Source organism: Dipodomys spectabilis, unplaced genomic scaffold, assembly GCF_019054845.1.
Source record: "Dipodomys spectabilis isolate Male_0828 unplaced genomic scaffold, ASM1905484v1 ptg000145l, whole genome shotgun sequence".
NCBI classification, from domain to species: domain Eukaryota; kingdom Metazoa; phylum Chordata; class Mammalia; order Rodentia; family Heteromyidae; genus Dipodomys; species Dipodomys spectabilis.
The window spans coordinates 17,640,528-17,663,238 of record NW_024870822.1 but is presented as its reverse complement, the minus strand read 5'-3'; the positions used below and the strand labels follow the sequence as shown (position 1 = coordinate 17,663,238).

General features: G+C 40.8%; 1 protein-coding gene and 1 non-coding gene across 3 annotated transcripts in view; both read right to left on the bottom strand.

The window, feature by feature from the left end:
* Positions 1 to 15,805, bottom strand: part of Pik3c2a (phosphatidylinositol-4-phosphate 3-kinase catalytic subunit type 2 alpha) — a 105,843-nt gene extending 90,038 nt beyond the window's left edge. The window contains exon 1 of one of the 2 annotated variants that reach the window (XM_042691321.1): positions 15,670 to 15,805. The gene's annotated coding sequence lies outside the window, so the exon portion shown is untranslated. The remainder of the gene's footprint in view (positions 1 to 15,669) is intronic. The other variant, XM_042691319.1, reaches the window with a different exon arrangement.
* Positions 10,770 to 10,903, bottom strand: LOC122117952. The gene has a single exon (XR_006149268.1). It is a non-coding gene; the product is annotated as a small nucleolar RNA SNORA22 (small nucleolar RNA).
* Positions 15,806 to 22,711: the final 6,906 nt, after the last annotated feature.

The following is a 22,711-nucleotide window of genomic DNA, read 5'->3' as shown; positions in this document are numbered from 1 at the left end:
AGAAAGACTAACCATGTGATAGAGGTGGGGATTTCCCATCACTCAGTCAGTCTGAACTCAAAAGACTTAGTTTAGCCTCATGGATGATGTACCAATCAATGGTGCCTATGTAATGATACTGCAATTAAACAACAACAACAAAAATCTGTCCATTAAAGCTCAGGCAAGCTTCCCTGGTCAGCAATAGTTCATATGCATGCACATATACATTTGTGCCAGGAGAGTAATATAACCTTACTCCAAGAGGAGAGAATATAAAAAACCTCCACATTTGGAGCCCTTTTGGGTTGCAGTCTACTCCCTTCCTTGACTAATTCTAATCTGTAACCTTTCTCTGTAATGAACAATAGCTATGAACATACTAACTTTCAGTAAGTTTTATGTGTCCTTCTAGCAAGACATAAACCCAAGGCTAGTTTTAGAACCTCTCGCTCCAATCTGCAGTTGTGTCTAGTTGTGTCTATTCAGGGCCCTATACCCATTCAGTTTGCTTGCTCATCTAGCCCTCTACCACTTGGGCCACACCTCCATCCCTGATTATTTAGAGATGGAGTCTCATGAACTTTTCTTCCTGAGTGGGCCTTGAACTGAGATCTTTTGGCTTTTAGCCTCTTGAGTAGCCCTGATTACATGTCTTAGCCAAAAGTGCCTGCCTCCAAGAGTAATTTTTTTTTTTTTTTGTCGGTCATGGGGCTTGAACTCTGGGCCTGGGCGCTGTCCCTCTTCAGCTCAAGGTGAGCGCTCTACCACTTGAGCTACAGCGCCACTTCCGGTTTTCTAGTGGTTTATTGGAGATAGTAATCACTGTCTTTCCTGCCCGGGCTGGCTTTGAACCACGATTCTCAGATCTCAGCCTCCTGAGTAGCTAGGATTACAGGCATGAGCCACCGGCGCCCGGCTCCAAGAGTAATTTTTAATCAGTTAACTAATTTACTATTTTCAGATCTCTGAAAATGAGGCAAGCTCAATATATACTCAGGACTAATTGACATGTATAGATTTATTTATGGATAAATTATGTGTTTCAAGGAATATAAATATTGCTGATATAATGAAGTTATATTCTCCAAGCTAGAGCTAACTTAGGAGATCAAAATCACAAGTCCTAACCTTTTATTTATAAAATGAATAAGCTATATTACTATACTCTCCATCTCACATTATAATAACCATTATAAAATAACTGCTTTCTCAACTACAAGGAATATGAAAAATATAATTTAAAGACAATATTACTTATTAAAGCTTAGCACTAGTCCACTGTGTATTATAAAAGTATTACTTGGCTTAAATAATCAGCCAACTGCCATGTAATAACTGTTTTCATAGTTCTTCAATAAAAACTCATTTTGTTGTAAGAGTTCTTATCTCAGTAGTTAGAAACTGACATTCTTTGAAGATTTTGTTAGAAATCAGCTTTGTTATTCTATTTGATAAACATTGTTAAAAAAAAATGTTTAGCAGGGTGCTGGTGGCTCATGCCTATAATCTTAACTACTCAGGCTGCTGAAGATCTGAGGATCACAGGTTCAAGCCAGCCCAGGCAGGAAAGTCTATGAGACTCTTATCTCCAGTTAACTACCAGAAAACCAGGAGTTGTGGCTCAAAGTGGTAGAGCACAAATCTTGAGATGAAAAAGCTCAGAGACAGTACCCAGACCCTAAGTTCAAGTCCCACAACTAACAACAACAAAAATTATTGTTATTCCCTATGACCAGCAACAACAAAAATTATTGTTATTATAAAGGTGATCTACAGAGAGGTTATAGTTACATAAGTCAGGTAGAGTATGTTTCTTTTTGGACAATGTTACCCTTTCGCTCACTCTCCCAGTTTTCCTTTCCCTTCCCCTCCCACAATGAAAAACATTCTTTTTTTATTTTTTCAAGTTCTTTAATTTTATTGTCATGGTGATGTACAGAGGGGTGAAAAACATTCTTAAGTCTAAAGCGTTGCAGAAATTCAATTTATAAATAAACCAGGAATTGATAGTAGTAGTAGTTGTTCTTTTTTGTGCCAATACTGGGGCTTGAACTCAGGGCCTTGGCATTGTCCCTGAGCTTTTGTACTCAATGCGGACACTCTACTTCCAGCTTTTTGATGGTTAATTGGAGAAAAGAGTGTCATGGACTTTCCTGTGATTCTTAGATCTCAGCCCTCTGAATAGTTAGGATTACAGGTGTGAGTGCCCAGCTTCAGTTCTTCTTATTTTAGTTGTATTACAACTTTGATTAGGCATTTCACTATCAACAATTTCACAAATACTGTAAGTAAAGTGACTGTGTAAGACTCATTCCAGCTTGGCACTGGTGGCTATAACCCTAACTACTTAGGAGGCTGAGAACTGAGGATCGTGGTTCAAAGTCAGCCAGAGCAGGAAAGTCTAAGACTCTTATTTCCAATTAACCACCAGAAAACCAAAAGTGGCACTGTGGCTCAAAGTGGTAGACTGCTAGGTAACCTTGAGCAAAAAAGCTCAGGGATAGTACCCAGGGCCTGAGTTCACAACAATGGGGGAAAAGGCTCATTCAAACTCCTACACTTCTCTATAAAAATTTTAATACATTTTTTATTGTAAAAATACTGCACAGAGGGGTTACAGTTACATGAGCAAGGTAATGAGTACATTTCCTATCAAGCATTGCTACCTTCTTCTTTGTTTTTTCCCTATCGTCCCTTCCTTCCCACTTCCACAACTACACTCCCCCACCCAACTTGTAAACTTCGTTTTTCAACATAGTGTCTTGTGCATCTCATTGTTACAATGGGTCAACCTGTATCCCTAGTTAGCATTTTGGTTTTTTCCCTTCCCCTCCCCAAATTAGATAAGTGTATATACAAGATGCAGGGCACTGACATCAAATAATGTGAAAACAGGAGTTATTTATACCGTGGGGGAGGAACATACAAAGAAGCAAAAAAAATCACATGGTGCATTATAAATAAGAAACAATAGCAAGAAAGAAAAAACTACTGTATTCCTATCTTAGGGTTCATTTCGCTTAACATCATCTTATATGATCATGTTTTTCCTTCCAGCATTTGTTTCCATAGTTTTTACTCCTGTTGAAATTCTCCTACCTCTTTTTACCTGTCCATCTTTTCTATTAATAATTTTACTAGAATCACTTAAAAAGGTTTTTGTGGAATAATTCTATTTGGGCTGTCTCTAAATTTGCTTTTGTGGCTGTTTCCTTGGCCATGGGTCATATTCTTTTGATTCTTTGCATGTGTCATAATCTTTCATGACAGTCATTCAGTTTACATAAAATAACAACAGACACTTAAGTTTATTAGTAATTTACTTATATTTGTTTCTTTGGGCCTGGCTCACTTCACTTAATATAATTTTTTCCAAGTCTTTCCATTTCCTTACAAATAGGGCAATGTCATAGAATTCCACTATGTATATATACCACATTTTCTTGATCCATTCATCTACTGAGGGGCATCTGAGTTGGTTCCATATCTTAGCTATGGTAAATAATGCTGCAATAATCATAGTTGTACTGGTAGCTTTAGGATGATCTTGTTTGTGACCATTTGGGTAAATGCCCAAAGTGGGATTGCTGGGTCATAGGGGAGCTCTATGTGGAGTCTTCTGAGGAACCTCCATAATGCTTTCCAAAGTGGTTGAACAAGTTTACATTCCCACCAACAATGCAGTAGGGCTCCCTTCTGGCCGCACCCCCTCCAGCATCTTTCTGTATAAAATTTGACTCATAAATTTTAATCCTTTTCTTGAAATTTAGATATAAATGTTCAGTAGTATTTCTATGTTAATAGTATGACACAATGAAACTTCTTCATTTTAATCTATTTTTTTTTTGTCAGTCGTGGGCTTGAACTCTAGGCCTGGATGCTGTCTCTCGGCTCTTTGACTCAAGGCTAACACTCTACCACTACGCCACAGTGTCACTTCTGGTTTTCTGGTGGTTTATTGGAGATAGAGCGTCTCATGGACTTTCCTGCACCAGCTTGCTTTGAACTGTGATTCTCAGATCTCAGCCTCCTAAGTAGCTAGGATTACAGTACAGGCATGAGCCACCAATGCCCAGCTCTATTAAAACACTTTTTATAAAGTTCTAGAATTAGTCAAATTGGCCATGTGTGATGGTATACATCTGTAATCTAGCACTTAGGAAGCTAAACCAGAAGGACTGTCAGTTTGACATGGAGAGATCCTATCTCCAAAAAAGTGAGAAAAAGTTAAATCACTAAGCTCTACAATCAAAACTGAAAAATCCACCCTCTCTACCCTCCCCCACAAAAACCTTTCAAATCTCCATCTAACAAGAACAGTTAGTGAGAGGGACAATTTATATTTCAGGTATATGAGGAAGCCAAAAATAGATTCCATGAATATCCATAGGAATGACTTTACCCTGTTCATTGATTCCTATTGCTCTATGAAAGTTATGGAAGCTGAGAGACCGATTAACAAAGAGTCTAGTAGATAATGAATAATGACTTGGACTAAAGAAGAAATAGTTAAACAAATAAATAAAATACTAATTTTAGATAGTAAAAAAAAAGCCTAGAGAATCATTTAACTGGGTATGGGGAAATAATTCAATAGTATACGTTCAGGGGAAAAAATGTTTTTAATCTCCATATCACTCTACTATGAGAATGTTTTGTATAAGTACTACAAGCACATTAATAAACGACTTAATTTTGTTGTTGTTGTTGTTGTTGGTCATGGGGCTCGAACTCTGGGCTTGGGCATTGTCCCTGAGCTGAAGTCTTCAGCTCAAGGTGAGCACTCTACCACTTGAGCCACAGTGCCACTTCCCATTTTCTAGTGGTTTATTGGAGATAAGAGTCTCATGGATTTTCCTGCCCCAGCTGGCTTTGAACCATGATCCTCAGATATCAGCCTCCTGAGTAGCAGGATTACAGGCGTGAGCCACCGACACACAGCTTATTACTTAATTCTTATGGTTTAACAAAAAGCAGTGACTATATTGTAGTTTAATAAGTGCTGGTCATTACTCCACTTTCAGCCATGGGAGCAACATTCTACACAACCAGAACATCAATTCAGACTTTCTGTCTGTATATGTGCAACACTTTATATGACTGGGAGGGAAGGGGTCAAGGGGTCAAGGGGTCAAGGAAAGGGAGACACAGAGAAAATATAGGAAGAGGTTCCTGTTGAAACACAGTATGCTGATCAGACAGTTTTCAATTTGACTTAGTATCCCAAGAGATAATTACTGGAGTTTGGATTATTTTACTGTTCATTCACTTGACATGAGTCATTAAATATACTTTGATATTACCCCAACTCCAATGTGACAACAGTAAAGTTCTTGTGCTACATTTTATGGTATATGTCTGCATTTCCAACACGAGAAAGAATCATCTAAGAATTACAAAATAGGGAATAATGAAAAATAATAAAAATATAACTTGAATAGGGTGCTGGTGGCTCAGGCTTATAATCCTAGCTATTTAGGAGGCTGCATTCCGAGAATCTTAGTTTAAAGCTAGTCCAGGCAAGAAAGTTCATGACACTCTTATCTCCAATTAATCACCCAAAAGTCAGAAGTTGGTAGAGTGGTAAGGTGGTAGAGTGGTAGAGTGCCAACTGTGAGCTAAAAAGCTAAGAGACAGCACACAGGCCCCTAAATTCAAGCCCCAGTACTGGCACACAAACAAACAGAAAACCTAAAGTGGACTAGGCAGGCTGATACACATCTGTAATCCTAGCACTCAGGAGGGCGAGGAACAAAAATCTTGAGTTTGAGGTCAACCTGGGCTGCATAGTGAGGTCCTATGTAAAAAAAAATACTCATGTGTATGTACATGTGTATTTGAGAGGGGAAAGAGTAAAGGGAAGGAAGAAGGGGAGGGCAAGCATCATTATGTTCCTACCACTAAAAAACACAAGATTATTGCCAATATGCACGTGAAAAGACGGTCAGCCTTATTAGGGAAATACAAAGCAAAATCACAATCAGATACCACTTCAAACTTATAAGTATAATAAAATGAAGTGGTAGCAAGGGCATGGAAATACTGAAAGTATACCTTGCTAGCAGGAAAACTGAGAAACATTGTTTTTTCCCTCAAAATATTAAACACAATTATCACTCCTAGATATATACTCAAGAGAACTACAATAGAGATTCTTTATTTATACACTAATCTCATAGCAGCATTACTTACAGTAGTCAATAGTTGGAAATAACTAAATTGTTACACACAATGGAGTATTATTCAGTCACAAAAGAATGGTATATGTGATAACATGAATGAATCTAAAAAATATTATGCCAAGTGAAATAAGCCAGACACAATGAGACAAATATTGTATGATTCCACTTACAGGACAGAGTAAATAATGATTATCAGAAGAGGAGATGGAAAGAAGAATGACTAGTGATACATGAATTTCTCTTTTAGGATGAAGAAAAATGGAATTAGTAGTGATGGTTTCACACATAGACTAATAATGTTAGTAAATTACACACTTAAAATGGATAAGCTGACATGTAACATGCACATGGCTAAAGGCAGTAAAGTGCTAGGCCATGGTTTAAGTCCTAGTACCACAAAAAATTTAAATATTAAAGAGTCAGACAAGCACTTGTGGCTTACTCCTGTAATCCCAGCTGCTACTTAGGAGACTGAGATCTGAGGATCATGGTTCAAAGTCAGCCTGGGGGGCTGGGAAAGTGGCTCAGTGGTAGAGTGCTTGCCTTGCAGGCAAGAGGCCCTGGGTTCCATTCCTCAGAACTACATAAGCAGAAAAAGGCAGAAGTGGCACTGTGACTCACATGATAGAGTACTAGCCTTGAGTTGAAGAGCTGAAAGACAGGACGTAGGCCCAGAGTTCAGGCATGACCAACCGACCAACAAAACAAAGTCAGCCTGGGCAGGAAAGACTGCCAGACTCTTATCAGAAATTAACCATCAAATAGCTGGTAGTAACCAATCGCAAGAAAGAAAAATTATTTGAGTCCTTATCTTGGGGTTCATTTCGCCTAACATCAACTTATCTGACCGTTTCTGCTTGTCTCAGACATATACTAATTATTGCAAATAAGGGAAACCATGGGACCTATGTTTCTTTGGGCCTGGCCTACTTCATTTAATATAATTTTTTGTTGTTGCTTTGTATGTCCCTCCCCCATGGTATAACCCCTGTTTTCACTGTATTTGATGTTGGTATAATTTGGGGAGGGAAAGGGAAAAAAAACAAATTCTTTAAATAGAGATACTTGTGGACCCATTGGGACAATGAGATGTACAAGATGTTATGTCAAAAAACGAACTTTACAACTTTGGTAGGGGGGAGCTGGAAGGGCAGGGATGGTAAGGGGAAACAAAGGAGGAGGCAACAATGCTTGATAAGTAATGTACCCATTACCTAGCTCATGTAATTGTAACCCCTCTGTACGATATTTTCACAATAAAAAAAACTTATTAATTAAAAAAAAAAAGCAGCTGGTAGTGGAGCTGTATCTCAAGTAGTAGAGCACTAGCTATGAGCAGAAAAAGCTGAGGGACAACACCCAGATCCTGAGGTCAAGCCCCAGGTCTGGTACAAAAAAATAAATAGCCAGACTCAAAGTACTATATTCTGTATAATGTCAATTTATATTACTTACTGGGAAAGCCAAAGTACAGAAGTAAAATCAGTTGACAAATCAGTTGGAGGTAAGCAGAAGGAGTGACTACAAAGGGTATAAGGAAACTTTGAAGTGATGGAAATATTTTATATATCTCAGCTGTTATGATTATAGTTGACAACTGTCGATGCTTCATTAATTATAGAATTATAAAATGGACAAATCACATACATATAAACCACAAAAAATGGCTCACACGTATAATCCTAGTGACGCAAAAGGCTGAAAAAGAGAGGACAATTGTTCAAAGCCAGCCTGGGCAAAAAGTTCAAGAGATTCCATCTCAACCAATAAAAGCACTGGATACAGTGACACATGCCTGCCACCCCTTGCTAAGTGAGAAGTATAATAAGGAGGATCACAGTTCAGCTTAACCAGGCAAAAAGACCTTATTCAGAAAAATAATGAAAGCAAAAAGAGATGGAGGTGTGGTTCTAGTGGTAGAACACTTGTCTAGAAAGTTCATATCCCTGAATTCAAACCCCAGTACTACAAAAAAGAAATCCAGACAAACTGTAATGTCATTTCATGAATTTCAATATATATAGAACCCTTGCCTGATAAATGTCATCAGATTTAGTCATATGAACATAGACTATTCTGTATTTCCTGGAGCCAAGCAACACTTTTTTTTTTTTTACTCAGCACTGTAGACTAAATGACTTACACACTAAACTGTAAAGAGGTATCAGAACAATCTTCAATTACATAATGAACACATATAAAGTGACTCACTAAGTAAATCAGTATCATTACAACTACAAATAGCACCCTGGTTTTGCTTTAGTAAAATTAGGTCTCCTTCAAAGGTTATATTGAGGGGAAAACTAATTTATAGAATTCTCCAAATAAAACACTTGGGGAAAAATTTTGCTATTCCTTATTTAGACTGACTTTTTTTAAAAAAGTCTCTCTCCTATCAACATCCATGCTGTATTTCTACACCTCACCAGAAAGCAGTATCTGCTTGATTTCATTCTGTAGTATCTCCTACTGGTTTTTCACACTTTTATCTTTAAAGAGGATTGTTTTTTTTTGGGGGGGGGGTGCAGTCGTGGGGCCTGAACTCTGGGCCTGAGCGCTGTCCCTCAGCTCTTCAGCTCAAGGCTAGCGCTCTACCACTTGAGCCACAGTGCCACGTCCGGCTTTATTTTCTCTGCTTATATGGTGCTGAGGAATCGAACCCAGGGCCTCATGCATGCAAGGCAAGCACTCTACCACTGAGCCACCTTCCCAGACCCTAAAGAGGATTTTGTCAGTGCTTTTTTTTGGTCATTCCACAGAATTTTAATAATAATTTCTCCCTTTTTCTATTGGTATTTCCTGTAGGTAAATTGCCAATTTTTGTTTCTATAGAAAAATACTCCTTTTTTTTTCTTTTAGGTTTGGAGGCATGAAGCCCTTAATTCAAACCCCAGTACCTGCTCCCTGCCCCTCCCCCCAAAAAAGGAAAATATTTTTAGTGGCTTCAATTAGGACTTTCCATGCTGTAATTATTTAAAAATCTGCTTTCCTAACATTGCCTATTCCCTTCTCTTCTTATAGTCAAAATTCCTTATGAAGTACCTAGCCATTTCATAAGAGGAATTAGCATTACATTGCCACTAAGTTAACCAACCTCTCCTTCAGCCTTGCATGTTAATTTTACACTCAAGCCACAGTGAATTCATAGCCTTCAGATAAAAAAAAATCATCTAAATAATGTAAAAGTTCTGATTATTGTCCTATAAATGCTTTATTGCAGATGTCTAATCTCTTCTATCCTGTTCTTGTTGCTTCAAATAAACTTCTCTAAATCTTTAAATCCTTCTTTAAATCTTTACTTTTTCCTTTTACCTAATTTTTCTCCAAAACTTAATACCCTGTATATTGAGAGTTTATCACCTTCTTCCTCCTCTCTTTAAGGGTTTTTTTTTTTTTTTGGTCGGTTATGGGGCCTGAACTCTGGGCCTGGGCGCTGTCTCTCAGCTCTTCAGCTCAAGGCTAACACTCTACCACTTGAGCCACAGCGCCACTTCTGGCTTTTTTCTGCTTATGTGGTGCAGAGGAATTGAACCCAGGGCCTCATCCACACAAGGCAAGCACTCTACCACTGAGCCACCTTCCCAGCCCTTTAAGGTTAGTTTTAAGATCTAAATTCTCTACTGAAAAATCTTGTGAACCAGGTACCAATGGCTCATGCCAATAATCCTACTCAGGAGGCTGGGATCCAAGGATCATGGTTCAAAGGCAAAACTGGCAAGAAATTTTTATCTCTGAAGTCTTACCTCTAACAGAAAAAAAAGAAAAACAAAGTGGAGCTGTGGTTCAAGTGGTGGATTGCTAGCCTTGAGTATAAAGAGCTAAGGGACAGCACTCAAGCCCTGAGTTCTCAGTACCAGCACACATACTCACATACACATCTTGCTGCTGAGCATAGTGGTACACACTTGGGAGGCCACCTTGGGCTATTTAGGGAGGCCAAGTCTTTAAAACACACACACACACACACACACACACACACACACACACACACACACACACACACACACACACACACACACACACACACACACACACACACACACACACACACACACACACACACACACACACACACACAGGTCAGCACCAGTGGCTTATGCTTGCAATTCTAGCTAATCAGGAGGCTGAGATCTGAGGATCATGGTTCAAAGTCAGAGCAGGAAAGTCCATGAGATTCTTATCTCCAATTAATTAACCCAAAAAATGGTGATAATGAAACTATGGCTCAAAGTGACAGAGCACTAGCTTTGAGCACAAAAGCTTAGGGACAACACCCAAGCCCCCAGTTCAAGCCAAGAACCGGCACCAAAAAAAAAAAAAAAAAATCCACAAACTAACTCATTTATTTTCAATAAGACTATACTAATTTCTTTGTCACTAAAGTACTTTTTTCCATATAGATTATAGCTGGTCTCTCCCAGGTGGAATATAAACTTGCTCATTTTTAAGTACTCTCTCCAAGACCCTGATGTGTTTTTTTTTCCTACACACACATGCATAAATTACAACCAGCAGTAACTTTCATCTTTAATTAAGTCTAATTCACCAAAGCTTTTGAAGGGACACTCTGGATTGTTCATCGTTTTTAATAAAATGAAGGTAACAAAATGTCCTGACTTTCTGAATACATTTCAAAGGTGAAATACCCATTTGAATGCAGAGGAAAAGAACAGATATTACTCTAGCACAGAGTCAAAGCCAAGGTAACTACAAAGCACCCTTGGGTGTTCACTGTGCAACCTGATGTGTTACATGTCTAAACATTTGACATAAAGTGAAATATTAGGTCTAGTACTATAAGACCTTAATTCAAGCAATACCTCTGACATACTATACTAGCCAAGTCACAATACCTTTGGATCTCTCTTTCTTTTCTTTCTTTCCTTTCTTTCTTTCTTTCTTGCTTTCTTGCTTTCTTGCTTTCCTTTCTTTCCTTTCTTACCCTTCTTTCTTTCTTTCTTTTGTGGGTCATGGGGCTTGAACTCTGGGCTTGGGCTCTGTCCCTGCATTCTTCAGTTCAAGGCAAATGCTCTACCACTTGAGCACCACTTCCAGTTTTCTAGTGGTTTATTGGAGATAAAGAGTCTCACGGACTTTCCTGCCCGGGCTGGCTTTGAACCGTGATCCTCAGATCTCAGCCTCCTGATTACAGGCGTGAGCCACCGGCGCCCAGCTTCTCATTTTCTTTTTGAGCTGGGTGCCGGTGGCTTACACCTGTAATCCTAGCTACTCAGGAGACTGAGATCTGAGGACTGAAGTTTGAAGCCAGACTGGACAAGAATCTCTGTGACACTCTCACCTCCAAGTGATCACCAAAAAGCTGGAAATAGAGCTGTTGCTCTAGCAGCAGAACACCAGCCTTGAGTGAAAAAGTTCAGGGACAGCGCCTAGACTCTGAATTCAAGCTCTAGTACCAGAACAAAAATAAGAAATAAAAAAAGTTTAAAATTGTCTAATTGCCTAAAATGTCTATGTGTATATTCTTACTATAGGGTTTTTGGTATGATTCTGTTTGTTTTCAGTCCTGGGGCTTAAACTCAGGGCCTCAGTACTGTCCCTGAGCTTTGTTGCTCAAGGCTGGCATTCAACCAATGAGCCTGGGCTGGCTTTGAACAGGCATACAGCTCTTACTGTTTTTTGAATCCATCACATTCAAAATAAGATTGTAGATATGAAAGATACAAAGGATACGTAAATGTACAAAATAAAGATACAAAATCTGACTCCACTATAGGATTAACAAAAACAAAAGTTTCTTCCAGTCTCAACCATAATCTCTTTTTTTTTTTTTTTTGGGTCCAGTCGTGGGGCCTGAACTCTGGGCCTGGGCGCTGTCCCTCAGCTCTTCAGCTCAAGGCTAGAGCTCTACCACTTGAGCCACAGCACCACTTCTGGCTTTTTTCTTTTTGCTTATGTGGTGCTGAGGAATCGAACCCAGGGCCTCTGGCATGCAAGGCAAGCGCTCTACCACTGAGCCACCTTCCCAGCCCTCAACCATAATCTTTTAACAAGCTATATGATATAATGGCATTTTCAAGAAAGACCATGATCTCAGTCAAAAGCTCAGATATAAATAAATACTATCAAATGATCAGGCATTAAGCAGCTTGCTCAATTATCTCATTGACTGTCCTATCCTCATCAATATAAGGAATTCACCCACATAGCCTCAACTTGAGTATCTTCTTTCTCATCAAATCCACTCATCTCTAAGGCCAGGTGATCACATTCTTTCTAACACTTTGGATCTACCATTGCCCTTTTTAACTATTCTTCTCTAATCTGTACATTTGTCTTTCCAGGTACAGTAGAAAAACATTTTTGAGGGTAAACACCATCTTATTCATTTTTTTCCCTGGAAACCACACGCAGGACCAAGCATCCTTACTGACCCTTGGGAATTCAGAAGTTTAATTTTTAGCCTCAGTTATGGCTATGAAGTCAAATCACCAACAATATGAATGTACCACACTAAAACATTCACCACCTTTTTTTTTTTTTTTTGGTCGGTCATGGGGCTTGAACTCTGGGCCTGGGCGCTGTCCCTCAGCTCTTCAGCTCAAGGCGAGCGCTCTACCACTTGAGCTACAGCGCCACTTCCGGTTTTCTGGTGGTTTATTGGAGATAGGAGTCTCACGGTCTCTCCTGCCCGGGCTGGCTTTGAACCGCAATCCTCAGATCTCAGCCTCCTGAGTAGCTAGGATTACAGGCATGAGCCACCAGCACCCGGCCTCACCATCTTTTTATCTGCCTTGGTCTTTTTTTTTTTTGGAATATGATAAGGTAACAAAATGGATAGTTTGTGTTATTGAATCAAGACAAAAATTATAAAGATTTTTCTTTTAAGCATATTATCTAACCTAGAGCCTTACCAATTACTAGGCAAAGCACTGAGCTACACCCCCAGCTCTCAAAGCATTACTGAATCTGCCTATTTACCATCTACAAAACAGTTTGCTAGGGCTGGGAAGGTGGCTCAGTGGTAGAAAGCTTGCCTCACATGCTTGAAGCCCTGGATTTGATTCCTCAGCACTACATAAGCAGAAAAAGCTGTGGCTCAAATGGTAGAGCACTAGCCTTGAGCTGAAGAGCTGAAGGATAGTGCCCAGGCCCAAACAGGCCCCACGACCGGTCAAAAAATAAAAAAAAAAAAACGGTGTGCTAGGTTAAAAATTCCTGGAATTGGATTCATCAATCTTCAAACTTTAGAACTATTAATGGCAGAACAAAGAATCATATACTTAATATATAATTACAGATAGTTAAAGCAGTTTCTAAAATTACTAAAGCAAGCACATAAACATTTATAAAATTTATAAAATTGAAAAAATTATGAAACCTATATATAAAAACACTAAAACTGCCTTGCATGCATGAGGTCCTGGGGTCGATTCTTCAGCACCACGTAAGCAGAAAAAGCCGGAAGTGGTGCTGTGGTTCAAGTGGTAGAGTGCTAGCTTTGAACTGAAGAGCTAAGGGACAGCGCCCAGGCCCAGAGTTCAGGTGCCCTCCCCCTCAAGTGACAAAAACAAACAAACACAAAGCACTAAAATACTTGTCTGCAGGCATATTAAACTGCAAGCAAACAACATGCATACAAAATAAATATGAAACCTTTGATCAGACCTCCTTCCTTTCTTCCTTTCTTTCCTTCCTTCCTTTCCTTTTTGCAAGAGTTTCTCTAAATAGTCCCGACTAGCCTTGAACTTGCTTCTTCTGCCTAAAAGCCTCCAGAGTGTTGGAATTACAGGTATGTACCACTATGGCCAAGAACAGCAGATTTTAAAAAGAAAAAAAATTAGGCCTGTTATTGGTGGCTCATACCTGTAATAGCAGCTACAAAGGAGGCTGAGTTCAAAGCCAGCCTGGGCAGTAAAGTCCATGAGACTCCTATCTCCAATTTACTACCAGAAGTGGAGCTGTGGCTCAAGTGATAGAGCACTAGCCTTGGGGGGGGGGGGGGGGGGGGAAGGGAGGTTGGTTGGGGGAAGCTCAGGGACAGTGGCCAGGCCCGAGTTCAAGCCCCAAGACTGGCACCAAAAAATTTTTTTTAAAAATTAGAATCTTAGTTTAGACAAAATTTATGGGATTTGTGGTAGCTCTATATGTGTTTTGTACCTATGTAAAATCACTGTTTCAGTCAACAAGTATATATATAGTCTCAATCAGTTATAATGCTTTTTCATTACTCACACACTGTTATGAATATTATGCATGAATGTTAAACAAGCAGATAATCTTCAAAAGTTTGTAATCTCAACAAAGGCACTTCAATCTAATTTCCAACAGTGAGTAACAGCACCAACCCCAACTATGGAAGAGCTGCATCAATTCCAACTATGGTGCAGCTGCTAAACAAGTTTCATGGAGACTGAACTGTAAGTCAAAGAGGCAAAAGTACGAAGTCTTTCCTGGAATCAGTGTTCCTGGACCTCTGTGTAGCTTGCCCATTCCCCTCACTCCCTTATACTCTGTCTTCACCATTCTGTAAGAATACCTTTTAGTTCTTGTGGCATTTCATGTGCCAATACATTCAAACATTTTCCCAACAGTTTTTTCTGACTGATGCCCAAAAAGTTTTTCTTGGATAATCGCTTAATAGTAACCTTGTGCAAAGAGCCAAGCTTCCTTGGTTTCATTCACTTCAACAACTCACTGTTTAAAATAAAAATTCAATTAAAAGATAAAATTTCTATCAGAGATACAGGAACAGAATTACTCCAGGCGGTTTTATGTGAGTTTTTGTTCTTTAAGTCTTCAAGATTTCCTCAATTTCTCCTTCCTTCTATCCCTCTTCAATCCATTCTCTTCCAGAAAAAAAGGAAATCCACAGCTGAACAATCTGGTTTTTAAAGCCAAACAATTTAGAGAGGAAAATAAGTATGTGTTTTAGTTTTTTTTTTTTTTCTTTTTAACTTCAGTTACTTCTTGTCACTCTGGCACTCGGGAAGTGTTAAGCAAACATTTTTAGTGTACTGTCCACCCAGAAAGAAGATGCGCTGAATACCCACAATACTGCCTTTCCAAAGCAAGTGTATTCCTGGTTAAAAAGCAAAGGAGAGAAAAGGGGTGGTCCTGAAAGAAGAAAAAGAATCACTGGCCTCTAAAGACCGAGCTGGGGATAGGAGATGGAAAACTTCAACACAAAGCTCACCAAAACAATTTGACAAGAGAACAGAACCAGCCACTGTGGCTCCAGCTCTGGTCCCGAGGGACCGGGGGGGGGGGGGGCTCCCCTCCCCCTTTGGGGGATAACACTAACTGCCGGGCGCACCCCCGCCCTCAACGAGAGGGGCCTGGCGGGGGTGCAGGCCCCGCACTCCTTCCGCGGAGCGCCGGGCCGAGTGCTGGGGTGGAAGCTAGGCCTGGAGCGAGGTACGGGAACCGGACAAGGCGGCAGAGGCGGGCAGCACCGACCTGGGGGCCCCGGCCAAGGACCCTCCCATCCCGGAGCCTCTCGGCATTCCCCGCAAGAGCAAGGTGCCGAGAACCGGCCCAGACTCGCCGCCAGCTTCTCACCTCACGCCTCCAGGGTCTCTGTGTCCACTGCAACCCGAGCGGTCGCAGCCGCTAGGGTCCGAGCCATTTCCCCCTCAGCTGGCTCAGCCGGCCGCAGAAAGCTTCGGCGGACTCCGCGGCCAGCCAAGCACCGCACGTCACTTCCGGACGGGCAAGCACCGCCTTCCGCGCCCAGGAGTCCTGCGGATTGGCTAGTGCCGACGACCTACCTGAGGTGGTGGGTGGGGCTAAGGCGCGTCTCGTGAGACCAGCGCTGCGTTGGTGGCCAGAGTCCGGCTCCTGCCCCGGAGCCCAAGTTGGATGTCGGACTTCTCAGTGTACCTCTGGCCAGAAGACGGAACTCCCCCCCACCCCCACCCCATCCCCGGGATTTCCCACCTGCCACTTCCCAGATCCGGCGCCCGGAGTCCCATCCACCAAACCTCGGCCCTGAAATAACCTATTGTTCTGGCGACGTCTCTCGGGACTCTGCACCCGGCCTCCACGGAGCTGCGCCTCCCAGATTTGTGGTCTTGGCCGCAGGCCGCGCGGAGATCAGTTTAGATTGGAAGACAGCAAGGAACGGACTGGACCGAATAGTTCTCATCAGCCGGCGCCTCCCGAGTCTCCACCGAGGATCAGGTGCTGTGGGGTGTGTAATTAGTAACCCGTCACGTGGGCTCTGTAAAGTGCTGGATGGTGTGTATCAGCGCCTTCAGCTTGGGGTCTCATTTAATTCCCACTTCGGCGGGGTAAGGAAGAGAGCCTGATAATAACCGGGCTTACCCAGACGCTTCTCGCGGCATTACAAAGTGTCTTCGCACCCGATCTCCAGAATAATAGTACCTTCCCTAAGAGCCTTGAATACAATTATGCTTGTGAAGCGCTTGGCACTCAACTGATCGTTTTTATTTAAGTTACGTAACCCTGTGAAACAGATCAGAAAGTTATTCTTTGTTTTGTTTCTTTTTTAGGGAGGAAATCCTCTAGTTTTTTTCTTGTACATGCCTACATCTCTCTGGAAATTGTAGTTCGAGCTACTCAAGAAGCTGAAGCAGGAGAACGATTGACAGAATTTCGGGAGATCCTGTCGGAAAAGAACAAATAGCAACAACAGGCTGCTGTTCGGTGTCGAAGTCTAGGAGCAGTCCGTGGCTGTGGGGTGCGACTCTCCCTCCCTGCTCCTAGCTTTCCACCAACCCCACCCCCATCCGTACACTGCACTTCCAGGCAAGCTTTACACACCCTAGAAAAATGTCCCTTAGGAATCCATTTAGTTCCACCGCATTGTTCTGCTTTATCTTCTGATCAAAGGAGGAATTTCTAGAATTGGCAGCTCTTTCATAAGATTTAAAGGAGTGAGGAAAACTATCTTAGGGGCTTGTTCCCTACCTTCTGCTAGAGAACAGACTGTGCCAGTAGAAAAGAAGATAGAGGTCTTGAGAGAACGCTGAGTCTTCAGAGAAGATAAACTGATGTTTATTATTTTTCATGAGAAGTAATTCCTTAGTAGCAGAGGGCCCTGATCTTTGAGTCTTTACTGCAGGTTTAGCTTGATATCTTATTATATATTTTAATTGGTATTATAACGGTGATGTGCAGAAGGGCTACAGTTACATAAATCAGGTTTAAGAGTACATTTCTTTCTAAACAATTCCACCCCTTCTCTCCCACTCTCCCTGTTTTCCCCCCCATCCCTACCTACAATTTATTGTGTCTTTTGAATATCCCTTCTTGGTAGACATCAATAAAAGTGAAGAGGAAGAGCCAGGCACCAGTGGCTCACGCCTGTAATCGTAGCTACTCAGGAGGCTGGAGTCATATAGGATTGCAGTTCAAAGCCAAACTGGGCAGGAAAGTTTGAGAGACTCTTATCTCCAATTAATCTTAGAAGAAGCCCAAAGTGGCATTGAGGCGCCAGTGCTAGAGTGCTAGCCTTGAGAAGAGCTCAGGGACAGCACCTAGGCCCTGAGTTCAAACCCACAACTGACAATAAAAAGTAATAGAAGAGAGAAAATGCATCAAGCTCATCGCTTTTCAGGTCAAGTCCTGTGCTCTGTGTTGGGGATACAGTGCAAACAAGACAAAGTGTCTCTACCCTCATAGAGCATAGAGTCCAACAGGAGACAAACAATAAACCCCTAATTACACACTCCCAATTGGGATAAGCAATATGAAGGAAATTCACAGTGTTCTTTGACCTAGAATGGAAGGCAGGAAGGCATTCCCTGAGGATGTGACATTGAGATGAGATCTAAACAATGAGAAGATGAAGAGAGGATGGAGGAAGAAGCATCCCAGGGAGAAGGAATGTGTATACACAGACATTGAGGAAGGAAAGAGCATGATTCAGTGGAGGAACTGAAAAACCAATGTCATTGTTACACAGGGAATAAGGGAAGTGACTTTATGCCCTGACTGGGCCTGAGAAGCTGTGTTGAAAATACAAGTATTAGCCAAGCCTAGTGATGCATGCCTGGAATCCTAGTACTCAGCAAAAAAGCTGGACTCAAGTTTTGGCTAAAGTGGTAGAATGCCAGCTATAAGCCAAAAGCTCAAAGCTCTGAGTTCAAGCCTTGGTACCAGCACACACACACACACACACACACATTTGTACTGATAGGGTTAGAGATATAGCTCAATGGTAAAGCACACACATTACATGCACAAGACCCTGGTTTCAATCTCCAGAACAGCAAAAAGGTGAACTAAAGGGAAATACTTCCAATATAGAATGATCATAATCTCCAATATATTCTGTTAAGGGAAAAGCTGAACTGTCAAGTAATCTAAGTAATGCTAGGATTTTTTTTTTTTTTGGGTCTGGTCGTGGGTCCTGAACTCTGGGCCTGGGCACTGTCTCTCAGCTCTTCAGCTCAAGGCTAGCACTCTACCACTTGAGCCACAGCACCACTTCCGGCTTTTTTCTTTTTGCTTATGTGGTGCTGAGGAATCCCCAGGGCCTTGAGCATGCAAGGCAGGCGCTCTACCACTGAGCCACCTTCCCAGCCCTAGGATTTTTTTTTTTAATACATTAGCACTGGGTTCTGGTGGTTCATGCCTGTAATCCTAGCTACTCAGGAGTCTGAGATCTGAGGATCATGGTTCAAAGATAGCCCGGGCAGGAAGACCTGTGAGACTCTTCTAAAAACCACCAGAAAACTGGAAGTGGCGCTTGGCTCAAGTGGTAGAGCGCTAACGTTGAGCTGAAGAGCTGAGGGACAGCGCCCAAGCACAGAGTTCAAGTCCCACGACTGACCAAAAAACCCCAAAACCCAAAAACAACAACAACAACAAAACCCACAATAGCATAGGTTTCCTCTAGAAGGATATCCAAGAAACTGGTAATAGTGACTATACTCAAAAACACAAGGAGCTGGAGATATAGCTCAAGAACACTAGCCTACCAAACTCAAGGACCTGACATCAAAACCCTCTACCACCAAACCAATCCTCCCCCTAACTTCAAAAAAAAATTACCTGCAGCGGACAGCCAAGTACCCTAAAGGAAGGGAAGAAGGAAAAGAGGAAGAGAGAATGAGAGGAAGAGAGAGAGTCTCGACGGCTGAGAGCCAGTACTAGGAGAAAGGCTTCCCCTTTATTATAGTCTTTATAAACAGCTTTCTTTTGTACTATGAGTATGTGCTACTTTCAAATTTAAAAAGAAAAGAAAGTAGAGTAATAAGAGGGCTTAGTAATTTGAGCTGATGTGTGCTTAAATTACTTTGCGTATGCTTAGACTATAAGCTGAATTACCAACAAAAATGAAGATAAAACACAAGTTTGGAAGTGAGATAAAAACAGTTCAAGAAGAATGTGGAGTTGTACAGACTAAGAAGATCTGATAAAGAATCTGATGTGTAGTTCTCATGCTGTTAAAATAAAGGCGGGGGGAGATAGGAAAGAAAGGAGGCAACAATGCTTGATAAGAACTGTACTCATTATCTTGCCCACGTAATTGTAACTCCTCTGTACAGTATTTTCACAATAAAAAAAAGTAAACATTAAACAAACTTTTCAGGCTGAAAAAAAAACTAAAGCTGCAGTAGGTGGTTTATCAGTCCTTCAAGGATTTGTATTCAGGATTTTGCAACATAGTTCAGAAGTAGATTCAGTTGAGCTCAAACTGATTGAGATTAGCCAAAGATGTGCTAGATTAAAAAAAAAAAAAAAACAAGATTGAATACATTTTCACCCTGCCCTTGAAAAATTTATAATCTACTCAACAAAAAAGAATAGAAAAACACAAAAGATGCACAAATAGAAAATGTCAATACACTATAGTAAAACTGATGGCAAGTGCTGGGCATTCTGACACACGTCTATAATCCCTGCTACTTCAGGAGGTAGAAATCAGGAGGATTGTAGTTCTAGGCCAGCCTGAGCAAAAAGTTACTGAAACACCCATCTCAACCTATAGGTGTGAGGTATATATATATATATGTCTGTAATGTTGGCAATACCTAAGGCATAGGTAGAAAGATCTTGTTCAGAGGTTGGTCCCATGCAAAGATACAAGACCATATCAGAAAACTAAAGAAAAAAAAAAAAAATGTTGAAAATGTGATCCGAGTAGAGTGCTTTCCAAGCAAGCATATAGACCCAACTATTGGGCGGGAGGGGAGAGCAAGGGGGGAGAGGGAGGGAAAGATAAAAATATTTTGTATCAGATCAGGTTCCAGCAGAGTGTGAGTACCCAGAGGAAGTAGCCTTGGAGAATGAGTAGTAGCTAGAAATAGATGAAGAATGGTGCTTCAGGCAGAGGAAAAGCTGGAACAATGGTACAGATACCCTAAAAAAAACTTATAGTATTTAAAGGTATATGGAATTTTAATATTTGAAATAAATTTTAATTTAGTTGTGGGTGTTTTTTTTTTGCTGCTATTGTGTTTTGCATTGTTATTGATATAACCTGGGCCTTGTGAGTTCTCAACAAGCCACTGAGCTACACCCCTCAGCTCAAACATGATAGTTTAAATAGGTGGCAGAAATATAATTAAATATGTAGTGCTTTGCATTGAAGTTTCAAAAATAATATCCAATCTTGCATCTTTAAGTTTGTTCCTCTTTAAGCTCGCAGCTATTTAATACTTCAGGTTACCCCAAACCAGTTAAAACTTTCCTGTAGCTTTCCATTAAACCTAGAATAAACCTTCCTTTTACTCATAAGCCCAGTTACCCCTCCTTTATCATTCTGCCTCTCCCCCACTATCTTTCTTTCTTCTATTTCTAACCAGCAATGAACACATAAGCCCCGTCTTGTCACACTAATGATTCCCTTGCCTGGAATACTGTTCTCTTGCGTTTGGCTGGCTTCTTTTTGTCCTTTATATCTCTGCTTAAATCGTACCTCAAAACTTTCCTTAACTATCCAACCTAAAATAGCAACCTAGTCCCTATCTATGTAATATTATTTTAATGTCCTGTGAAGCAATAACTACTTCCTTATACTTTTCTACTTTATTTATTTTTAGTTGTTGATCTTCTCACACTGGAATGTAAGCCCAGTGACCATCAGGAACCTTTTCTGTGTTGTTTTCCACCACTTCCTCTGCATGTAGAGCAGTACAGAGTAGGAACTTGTTGAATAAAGCTAGGCACTGGTGGCTCACATCTGTAATCCTAACTACTTAGGAGGCTGAGATCTGAGGATCATGGTTCTAAGGTAGCCTGAGTAGGAATGTCCAAAAACTCTTTAGCTAAAATTAAGCATACACACACACACACACACACACACACACACACACACACACAGAAAATAGGTGGAGCTGTGGCTCAAGTGGTAGAGCACTAACCTTGAGCAAAAAAGCTCAGGGTCAGTGCTTAGGCCCTGAGTTCAAGCCCCAGTACTGGCACAAAAATAAAAATAGAAAAAGAAATAATTGTTGACTAAATGAATGAAATTTGTTTTTATTTATATCAATACTTTTCTTCCCCTCGGTCAAGATGACATAACAAGATTACCTCTTAATGGGTTTAAAAAGCAGTAGTGATTGTATTTCAACAGAAGACCTGTTTTGTAAACCAGTGGCAAGTAGCATTTGTACTGGCACTAAAATACAAAGAAAAATTCAGTAAAAAGTTACTATACAAGGGTTGGGAAGGTGGCTCAGTGATAAGAGTGCTTGCCTTGCATGCATGGTGGCCCTGGGTTCTATTCCTCATCACCACATAAGCAAAAAGAAAAAATCCGGAAGTGGCGCTGTGGTTCAAGTAGTAGAGCGCTATCCTTGAGCTGAAGAGCTGAGGCACAGCACCAAGCCCAGAGTTCAGGCCCCATGACCGGACCCAAAAAAAAAAAAAAAAAAAGTTACTATACAAACCATAAAATTAAGCTGGAAAAATTTCAAGAAAGAGTCATTAATGGTTTCTTTTATGTGCTTTAAAAAGGATATTTATTTTGTGCATAATATAAAGTAATTCTATAGTTTGTGATTCACAAGAAAATAACTTATTATTTTTCCTTCCCCAGAAACACCATGAAGAAGCAGCTGTGGCAGGTGCTTGGAAAAGAAACTAACATTTGCTGAGAGCTTCCTCTATGCTAGACACTAGAAGATTTAATTAAAAAAAAAAAACACAAAACAAAACAAAAACACCTGTTGGGCTGGAAATTGGCTCAGTGGTAGAGTGCTTGCCTTGCATGCATGAGGCCCTGGGTTCAATTCCTCAGCACCACATTAGCAGAAAAAAAGCCAGAAGTGGTGCTGTGGCTCAAGTGGTAAAGCACTAGCCTTGAGCTGAAGATCTGAGGGACAGCACCCAGGCCCAGAGTTCAGGCCCTGTGACCGAACAACAACAACAACAAAAAAAGACATACCTGGAATATCAATGGGTGACAAAGTCACACATACTGCCAATACTATCATAACTTCCTGACTATAATGAAAAAAAAAATTTCCTCCTTCCTATCCAAGTTCATAGCCCTAAATACTAGTCATGAATTTATTTGGGGGAAGGGAGGTGGAAGAAGAGAGATCTATGGACTCTAGGTAATGAATCCTTGTCAATGAAACCTAGGAATCTGGGCATAATTTAGTGATCCAGTG